Raw genomic sequence first — 10,396 nt, forward strand, 5'->3', positions numbered from 1 at the left:
CTACGGCGCGCAACATCGCCTGCTTTGCGTCGGCACGTTAAACCCTACAATTATTCCATCAATCAATTGATCAATCAATCAATCAATCAATCAATCAATCAATCAATCAATCAATCAATCAATCAATCGAATACGGCTTTGAAATTTTTAAGTCTACCGACAGCTGCACGTATTGCATGAAAAACTTCTTGAGATCCATGCCCATTTCGCTGATCATGGCGGCTAGAGGTTTACACCGTTATAACTGTTACATTCATTTTCTTAAAAACAGAAAAAAACTGACCATTTTAAAGGACGTCTTCAACTAAGCTTCTCGTAAAAAAATTTGGGAAAAGTAAAGGTTTTGTGCTTTTGTGAGCCCTACTGTTATGACAAATGCCACCATTTCTGAGGCCCAGCTATAGTTGCGCTTCATGATGGACAGGTTTCGACAGCATTTTTAATCATTACATTTGAATAAATGTGGATAATCAATTCTCCTTAACACACCGCTATGGCTGGTTACACTACCTCTCTTGAGCTGTAAATACCTTTTTCTTGTACATCTGTGCATCTCTCAAGTTCTCGTATAATTCAGCAGAGAATGGCGGTATAGTATTTAAGCATCCCCCGCTCAGTGAGGGTAATAAATAAACGATCATTAGAGTACTTATAATTATTCTATTGCACGCAGCTAGTAGCGAGTGAATCCCATTCCCCGAGCTTCCGCTGTGATACCGCTAATCCAACCCCTCGACAATGATGCCATGCTGGAACATTCAGATCCACTCGGACCGCAGTTTCGCTTGAAATAATGACATCGTTTCTATGTAAAAGCCTTTACGTAATGGGAAGCTTGTCGCCGACAACAAAAATTGAGTTATACAACAAGTTTTAAACGAAGATGACCTGAGGTGCTCGTACAGCAACAGTATTTCGAGAAGAACCACAAGCCTAAATAAAAAGCGCCCACCAGAAACACCCACATGCACCAATTGATGTGTTAAAGCTTTTGAGCGTTTGTTTTTGTGATTGAACGAGGACATTTTTTCGTTGCGTTAGTTGTCAGAGGGCGGCATTTAGCTGCGCGTTTGCAGAATAAACAGCATCCTAATCAGAGGGGTGTTGTAACAGACGCCAGTCGCAGTAGAGAATGATGCGATTGAGAATGAATGAAAATGAATGAAAATAAGAATGAGTTGAGAATGAATGAATGTTAATGCAGTTTAGAATGAGCTGGACGCAGGTGTACTAGTAAAAGCCTAATTAAAAAAACAACTCGCCGGGACACAGCAACTGTCTTGCTATCTACGCCACAATACACTACAGAAGGGTAAGTTCGTTGCGACCCGGTTAGGCCTGATCCGTCATGTCGGTGAACACCTACAAAAAAAGCGGGATAAAACAAGCCTCTTAGCATCTACGGGGCAGACGAATTGCATGCAGAAAAACGCCTGGCTTCCTATCATATTGGCATCAACGTTGATTTGAAAATTAACTTTTTGGGTGGTTTTTGCTCAGCATTAACTGCGGCGGCGCAGTGTTAGTGCTACAGACTGGCAAATATATGAGGTGACAACTTTTTATATTTCCGCCCTTTGACGACAGTCTCTTGCTTAGAGAGGACACAGAGGAAGCTAGAATATTTTGCCTCCAAATGCGGATAATATCTTGCCCTTTCGTCTACACTTAATGCGGCCTGACAGCTTGTTTGGCATTCCACAAAATATGAAATATACAAACTCTTTGCCCAATTTTTGAGACAAACAACCTACCTTATCCACTAAATTTGGTCTCGGTGCAATAAAGTCGGGCTGGTGCTTCGTTGCCATGCTACTTTCACACTTTCACGGCAGCTTTGTTGGTAAATTACCATGCCGAGAATGCTTTGAAACCTATTGAGGGAGAATATTCTCTACAAATAAATAATTATCGTTGAGTAGCGTACACAAATATACGTACAATAAAATTCAGTAGGAAATTTGTTTTCTTTTTTACCTCTAATGAAGGAGTACGTTAAACCAGTGTTCACGCTCTAAACTGTCGCATGTGTATCTTTGTGTGCACATTGCGAACGTGGGAGCGTAAAAATTGTGTGACTGAACAACTGAATGGCCTAAAACAAATTTTCCCACGTACGAGGACTGTTAGCGACAAAGTTGTCATCGGCTTAAAAGTAATGTTTAGAAAGATTATCTGTTGCCCCGTCCATCACTTTTGTTTTAACAGGATTTATGAGACTAATATACAAGTGAGCTATAACGAGCAATGTTAATAATTGGTGCGCGCAAGAACCGCTGCGATAAACATTTCTTAAAAGAAAGCCTCGGCAACACTCTTGCGAGACCAGAGAGGACAGCAGAAGAGGTTTCGGTGCAGCATTGCAGCTCATCTGTCAAGGATAATCTAGCGATTTAGCTTACATCAGCAGTGAATGTTTAATATATACAAAAATGTCGACACGCTGGTGTATTTTCTTCTTCAAGACCCGTTATCCACTTTTGTTGAGTAGTTTACAAACATCCCTAAACACCTTCGTGTATCAAGCTAAAAGTTGGTTGGAAAATTTAAATGAATAAATAAAAACACAGTAATTGATTTCAAAATGGCAGCGTTAGGAATCGCGACACGCGGTGCAGAAATCGGGAAGCGCTAATATGAAAATATGCCGCTAGAAGAAGTGTTGGGAATATATTAAAAGGACCAGTTATCAGATCTTGTACCGGGCGAAATCGGGACCTGAAAAGCGCCAGTGCCCAGAACAGGCGAAGATCGGAGAATGCCGTAACACACTTGAAGGTGAATATTTTGACAGATTTCTGCCTGGTTGGGAAGTTACTAAACTGACATTTGTTATGCTCCAACCAATAGATATTTAATACCGGACGTTTCGAAGCCGGCTCGGCGTCTTCTTCAGGGGTGAGTGGGGCGACGCTTCAGCTGCGTCTTATAGTCTTTCACTGTTGCTGCCCTCGTGCAAAACCCTTCGCTGCGGCACGCAATCCGTGTGTGTGCACCGAAGGGAGAGTACCAAGCGAGCGATTAAGGTTCCAGGGGTTCGTTGGATATGCTACGACTCAAAGGAAAACAGCTTCCTCCAGTTCGTTTCCCTTTCGAGGATGGCCGTTCCGGAGCAGTCAATTTTGTGGTCGGCCACTTCACCGTAATCGGCGGCTGCGCTGCGTTCTCTATTTTGATTCCGTACGTCGTTTTTTTGTTCCCTAATTCCCTCTGGTAGGTTTTTGCTTTCACCGATGTATTAGGCGTAGCACTCAGCGCACGGAATGTGGTAAACGGCCTGTGTTAGGGGTTCGTTGGATATGCCATGACTCAAGGGAAAACCGCTTCCTCCAGTTCGTTTCCCTTTAGAGGATGGCCGTTCCGGAGCAGTCAATTTTGGGGTCGGCCTTTTCACAGTAATCTGCGGCTGCGCTACGTTCTCTATTTTGTTTCCGTACGTCGTTTTTGTGTTGTCGGTAGGTTTTTGCTTTCACCGAAGTATTAGGCGTTGCACTCGGCGCACGGAATGTGGTAAGTGATCCCGGACCCTTTCTCTATTGTCGGCCGGTCTTTGGAGGGGGGATTAGTTGTCCTATAGTTGTCGAGTGCTTGTGGGCGATGCGCACTCCTACTCCTCTGAAAATGCGGGCCAATGCCTCGCTCATTCCTGAGATATAAGACAAAGGCACGTGTTTCAGAGTTCCGACGCTTGATGTCCTTGGAGAGCTTCTCACCTTGCTCTGCTCTTTGCGGAGGATTGCGGAGTGAATGAACCTTTTCGGGTAGCCGTTTTTCTGCAGGTCAGCAATTACACGGCTGACTTCGTTTTTACGTTCTGATTCGGACGAGCAAATGACGTCAGCTCCGTTAAATAAAGAGGACACAGCAAAGGCTTTGTGGTTACCGGTGTGGCGCGAATAAAAATGAAGGTAGCGGCCGGTGTGCGTCAGCTTTCTGTGAACGGAGAACACCAGGCTCTTGCCTCCTCTTGTGACTTGGGCGTCAAGAAAGGGAATGGAGCCATCTCGTTCGCAATCAACCGTGAACTGGATGGCGGCGTGTGAACGGAATTTAGGCGTTTTTCTAGTCTGTCAACTGCGGAGGTCTTCACTATGCAGAAACAGTCGTCTACATACCGAAGAAAAAGTTTGGGTTGCGACAGAAAGGAGCTCAAAGCCTTCCCTTCAAGTCAAGTTAGCCATTGTTACCGAGATGGCGGCCCCCATTGCGATTCCACTTTCTTGTTTGAAAATTTGCCCATTGTGCAAAAAATATGTGCTGGCCAAGCAGACGAAATTATACTTAAATCGATTGGCCTGGTATCGAAATTGCCGTTAAAATGGGCAACAATTTGACCGTAGCGGAAAACCGTGCACTCCAGGAACTTCTAAAAGATGAAAGCATTGTCATCCTTTCCGCCGACAAAAGGCAACTCGATGGTGGTTAGACCGCCAGGACTACGACCAGAAGGTTTCGGCTATCTTGGATGAAAACGCGTATACGAAGTTAAAGAGGGATCCTACAAACCAAACGCAGACGCAGCTGAACAACTTACTCGCGGAGATTTTTAAGAACCACCCGGAACCAAAAATACTGTACTTTTGTTTGATCTGCCGAAACAGCTCCGCAACTAGTTTCTACGGATTACCAAAGATCCACAAACCTGGCGGCCCCCTTCACCCGATCGCAAACTTCACATCGTCCCCGTGCGAGCCCTTTCAAATTTCCTGCACCGCATCCTCACCACCCTCGCCAGGAAGACGTCGACTCATGTACGCAACTTAAGCCACTTCGTGCAACTTGCCTCACCGGTGTGCATTGACGAAGATGAGGGCCTGGTCTTGTTTGACGTCGTGTCATTGTTCACTAGTGTTCCTGTACCTTTGGCTCTATCCGCGGCCCGAACTGCTCTCGAAAACGACGCAACCTTAAAACAAAAGACGCCGCTCACTGCTGACGAAATATGCCGCCTACTGGAGTTCCGCTTCGCCATCACATATTTTCGCACAAAGGGAAAATTTTCAAACAAGAAAGTGTACCCGCAATGGGGGCCGCCATCTCTTTAACAATGGCTAACTTGACGATGGAGAACGTGAAAGGGAAGGCTTTGAGCTCCTTCCTGCCGCAACTCAAACTTTTTCTTCGGTATGTAGACGACTGTTTCTACATAGTGAAGACCTCCGCAGTTGACAGCCTAGAAAAACGCCTAAATTCCGTTCCCCCCGCCGCCCAGTTCCTGGTTGAGTATGAACGAGACGGCTCCATTCCCTTCCTTGACGCCAAATTGACAAGAAGAGGCAAGAGGCTGGTGTTCTCCGTTCACAGGAAGCCGACGCACACCGGCCGCTACCTTCATTTTAATTTGGTCCACCCCAATAACAACAAAGCCTTTGTTGTGTCCTTTTTTATTTAACAGAGCTGACGCCATTTGCTCGCCTGAATCCAAACGTAAAAAAGAAGTAAGTCGTGTTATTGCGGACCTCCGGAAAAACGGCTTCCTGAAAAACTTTATTCACTCCGTTAGCAACCACAAAGAGCAGAACATCGTGAAAAACTCTCCAAGGACACCAAGCGTCGGAACTCCGAAACACGTGCCGGTGCCTTATATCCCAGGAACGAGCGAGGCTTTGGCCCGCATTTTCAGAAGAGTAGGAGTCCGCCTCGCCCACAAGCCCTCGACAACTATAGGCCGCCTAATCCCCCGCTCCAAGGACAGGCCAACAATAGAGAATGCGCCCGGGGTCGTTTACCGCATGCCGTGCTCTGAGTGCAACGCCTCATACATCAGTGAAAACAAAAACCTACCAGAGAAAATAAGGCAACACAAAAACGACGTACGGAAACAAAATAGAGAACGCAGCGCAGTCGCAGAACACTGTGAAGTGGCTGACCACAAAATTGACTTCTCCGGAACGGCCATCCTCCAAAGGGAAACGAACAGGAGGACGAAGCTTTTCCTTGAGCCGTGGCATATCCAACGATCCCCTGGGAACGTTAATCTCTCGCTTGGTACTCTCCCTTCAGTGTACACACACAGAATACATGCCGCAGCGAAGGGCTTTGACTATAAGACGCAGCTGCAGCGTGGCCCCAGTCACCCCGGAAGAAGAAGCCGAGCCGGCTTCGAAACGTCGGGTTTTGTCTATGTATTGGTTGGAGCATAATTAAATTTCAGTTTACGTCACACACACGTTTGGCGCACGTGGCCGGAATAGCCAATAGTATTCTCTTATGGCGCTGCACCTTGCTGCTCAGGTTCCGGCAGACGAGAAGTCTTGCCTTCAAAGGCTGAAATAAGGAGATTAAGTTGCTCTACTGGCAGAAAAAACTTCATTTCTTTAAGTCTTCAGTATTACTTTTTGCATGTTACTCATCAGATTAGCCCTCTTTTTTCCCAACAACCGAGTGTCGTATTTTTTTTCCTTGCCCCTTACCCCATTTGTAACTCGGGCTAACTCAAAAGGAGAAAACCCTCTTGTATTACCTGTTCAGCACATCCCAAATATTTCTCGGCCAAGCGTTCGTTGAATATTACTTAGACCTTTGAGAATGCTCTCAACAGGCAACAAATACAGTCAAAGATGAACCCGGAGGGCACATTTGAGATTGTCGAGTCTGACAAGCAGTGTTTACTTTCAAATTTGGGTTCAGAAAGTAATTTCGCAAAGAAATATTGACCAGCATTTGTGCATGACATGTGTTGCGGCAGGCGAACCGCAGCCAAAATGGATGAGCGGAAACAGATATGCTGCCTATTTACGGGGGTCTGAGGATGGTGTTGAGCTTACACATTATTCTCGGGAACTATACTTTGCCGAAGACAGACGAAAGGTCAATTTTATTGCGTTTCATAAAGCCTTGTCCCCTGGTTGATCGCTAACCTTGTCTAAGTTGTGTCGTCTAAATTAAAATGGGTTTTAGCTTTGTGGTAGGCATACCTTTAAGTGGCATAAATATTCTTAAGCGTACTCGAAGAGAGGCAAAAAGACAACTTTATTGTATTTTGTAAAGCCTTGACTTCTGGTGGAAACTCTGACCTTGTCGTAGTGATGTCTAAATTAAAATGGGTTCTACCTTTGTGATTAGGTATGCCTTTATTTGGCATCAATAAGGCAACACGCAACACATAGTGTTCGTACCGGTAGCATACCAAAACAGCGGTAACGTGATAGGCCTCACGCATGAACGAATAACAGGGTCTTCAGTAAAGCGCGCTCATTTTCCAGCAGCAACTGACTGTTCTTTTCATTGTATGTGTAGCGTGCGGGCTTTACCAGATCTAGCAAGCTGGAAGGCTCGGTGGCACGACGAAGCAGACGACGTTTGGCTTCTCCTGCGTCACGCCGTTAGTACGCATGTGCCGGCTGTCATCGATTTTTACCTACTCGGGGCGCCGGCGTTTCACCACGCGATTGCCCGTTCCTTTAAACTGTATACGTACCCCACTAAAACATCTGACAATTCGTCCCAAAAAATACGCGCTAAAGTTGCAGAAAGCAAATATTCACGTGAATTACTGCCATGAGCACGTATTTAATGGTGGCGATGAAATAAAAAGCTAAATCAGACACAGGACAGTACATCCACTTTGGAAATATTCATGATGGTCTAATAGTCACAAAAGTCGTAATTTGCTGAATTTCACTGAATGAAGTTCAAAAGCAAAGACTATTGTCTTACAGTGAAACGATCCGGTGATCATTCTGTAGCACACCTTGATGTTATACTGATGGGCGGTTCTACGCAAAACTTTATATTATAAATGATTGCGGTGTTATAAGCCAGCTCGTTTCCAGTGTTTTTAGCGGGGATATCGGCCGCAACAAAGTGGTAATTCTTGCCTTTGTATGCTCTTTATAAGGTGGTTGTCTGAGTGCCGCTTTAGACATACGGTCACAAAACAAGTTTACTTCCCATTATCCCGTATATATGAGCGCACAAGGATGTATATCAATTGAAAACACCTGAAGTATCTCTCGTAATTCTAGACATAAATGCTAATAACTAAAATGCGGTTGACGCTTTCTACAAATTCAGCTTTCCAAAATACAAAAACTGAGCAGTTAAAATTTTAATATTCCTTTCCCTTGGCGCCTGAAAATATTTTAGTTGGTCACCGACATGTGTAGCGATAACACAGCCGATCCTCTCATCAGAGGCCCAGGTAGCTCGCATGGAGCTATTAACCACAGTTATGTCTGGGTATCACAAAATGTCTGCTTCGTGGCGTCATTTTGCATGTTGTAGAGGAATACCTTACGGTCTTGACACAACAGTTCACCGACCGAGAGATTGGTTAAACGCTTTGTTTGCAAATCACGTAAGCTTTTGTGCACTGCTGATTTAACTCTGGTATTGGGAAGGAGGGTTTACAAACGAAGAAATTTTATGGATACTAATTTACAAAAGAATAAAAAAGTAGGTTAATAGTTTAAAATATCACGTGGGTACACGTAATGCTCCTTCGGTGGTTACGCCTCTTCGATTTTGCTTTGAAGTTTTTAAAGCACGCAAACCCATAGAATAATGCTAAGCGTAAATTATAAAATTAATTTTCAACATATAAAGTGGTACAGGACACAAGAAAACAAACGAATTCTTTTGACTGCTCAACAAAACAAGGCATAATAGCAAAATGACATTTATTGCGGCACTGTCTCTTGATTATCGAATCTGCTATGTATGTTGTCAAAGTATAAATGCAGCCTATAAACAAAACATCGTCGCTAAAATCTTGTCCGCGAAACTTATAGACCATAGGGAACCAAACAAAATAAAAAGTACCTCAGAGTAAAGCAAAGCGCGTGTTTATTGCACGTTTCTTAAACCTCTGTATTTTGGGCCGGTCCTGGACCTAGGTACACTTAATGCGTACAAATCTTCGGGTGCGACGTAGCATGGTAACCTACGCATTGGTATTGAGTAAATGAGTTTCCTGTTTTTACTACGACAAGCAATGATGAATGTCCTGTGTCAATATAGAAGAACCGGTTGTGGGTACCATAGGCGCTCTTGTTCGCTCTGTTTGTTCTGGTTCAGCTGAAGTCCTCGATAAAAAATAAAATTCATATCACGCTGTTTAACAGGCCAAAAAGTGAATTTGAAGGTTCTAATCAGCCACTTGTCCCAAATAATATCGTAATAGTGGTATGTGATTGGAAGTTGTGCCGTGGTTCACTCGGACGGTGACATCCGACTCAAAGTTTACATTCGGTGTTCATGAGTATACACTCTACTCGTTATTAGCTATGAAAACTTTGCCGATTCAGTGCCGTTAAGCCAAATGTATACCGGCTGTTTAGCTCTTATTAGCTAGGTGGATCCGACCATATAGGCTGCCAAAATAGAGTCTCCACATGACCAATGTAGAATTATACAAGCGATGCACAAAATCAGTGGCCCTAAGGCAAATACAATGCTGTTCGATTTAGGGCAAGTAGTCTTTGCTAAGTTATTACCCCATTTTCTTCCCTAAAAGCGTTTTTATAAAAAAACCATAAATAATAAAAACTTTTACCTGTGCTGAGAAAACATATTAGAATTAGCGGTCAGAAAATGGAAATACCATCCAGGGTGAACGATTGTAACTCCACATGCGCTCAGCGATGCAGTAAAATACAACTCGATGTTTGATTACCGGCCGCGATGTGCTTGTGCTGCTGTTTTGAAAGTCATAAAAAGAAGACTAGAAGCGACTGCTTCAGCATTTTCAAGAGGCAAAATATTTCTTTAGTGTTCACGCTACAAATTCAACCAGTATGTAGAGTTCTTCGACATTTTTAATATAAAACTTCAGTACAAATTAGTTACGCGTGCTTGTCTTTTCTACGCTTCTGTCGCTCTGTCCTCAGGTGAATGGCCAGAATGCTGGCTGATACGTCGGGGGTATTGATTACACAATGAGCGTTTAAAGCGCCTACAACAAGAAGCAAGGCCTACGTCCTATGGCCTTGTGCTGGGCTGCCCAAGCAAGCGGGCTCGTTCCCGATAGCGCTGGCTGCTTTTGTGATGAAGTCGAGAAGCAAGAATGCCCGGGTGCCCAAAATATGGCGCACGTTAAAGATCCCCGCGTGGTCAAAACTACTCCAGAGTCCTCTACTACTGCGAACGTCTTACCTCAGGTGTGGCTTCAGCGCTGTAAACCACCAAGTCAATACAGAGCTAATACTAAATATTCTCTAAAAATAATTCAAAATGTTATACTTTTGACCTAAAATACACTGCAGTTCCAGTATCAACTTTCCATACTGAGTGTCCAGCTCAGCTAGAGCTGAGGCTTTTTCAGGCCATTTTATCAGCAGCCTTCGCGCTTGAAATAAGCTGCAACTCTACATTCCGCCGTACAATGCTGATGATCACCTGTTTAAAGGCGATGGGTCCTTCGTATTCCGGCTCAATTATCTGTGCGCAGGCTTAA

Source organism: Haemaphysalis longicornis, unplaced genomic scaffold (genome assembly GCF_048455015.1).
Source record: "Haemaphysalis longicornis isolate Haplotype H1 unplaced genomic scaffold, Haemaphysalis longicornis Haplotype H1 scaffold_5, whole genome shotgun sequence".
NCBI classification, from domain to species: Eukaryota; Metazoa; Arthropoda; class Arachnida; order Ixodida; family Ixodidae; genus Haemaphysalis; species Haemaphysalis longicornis.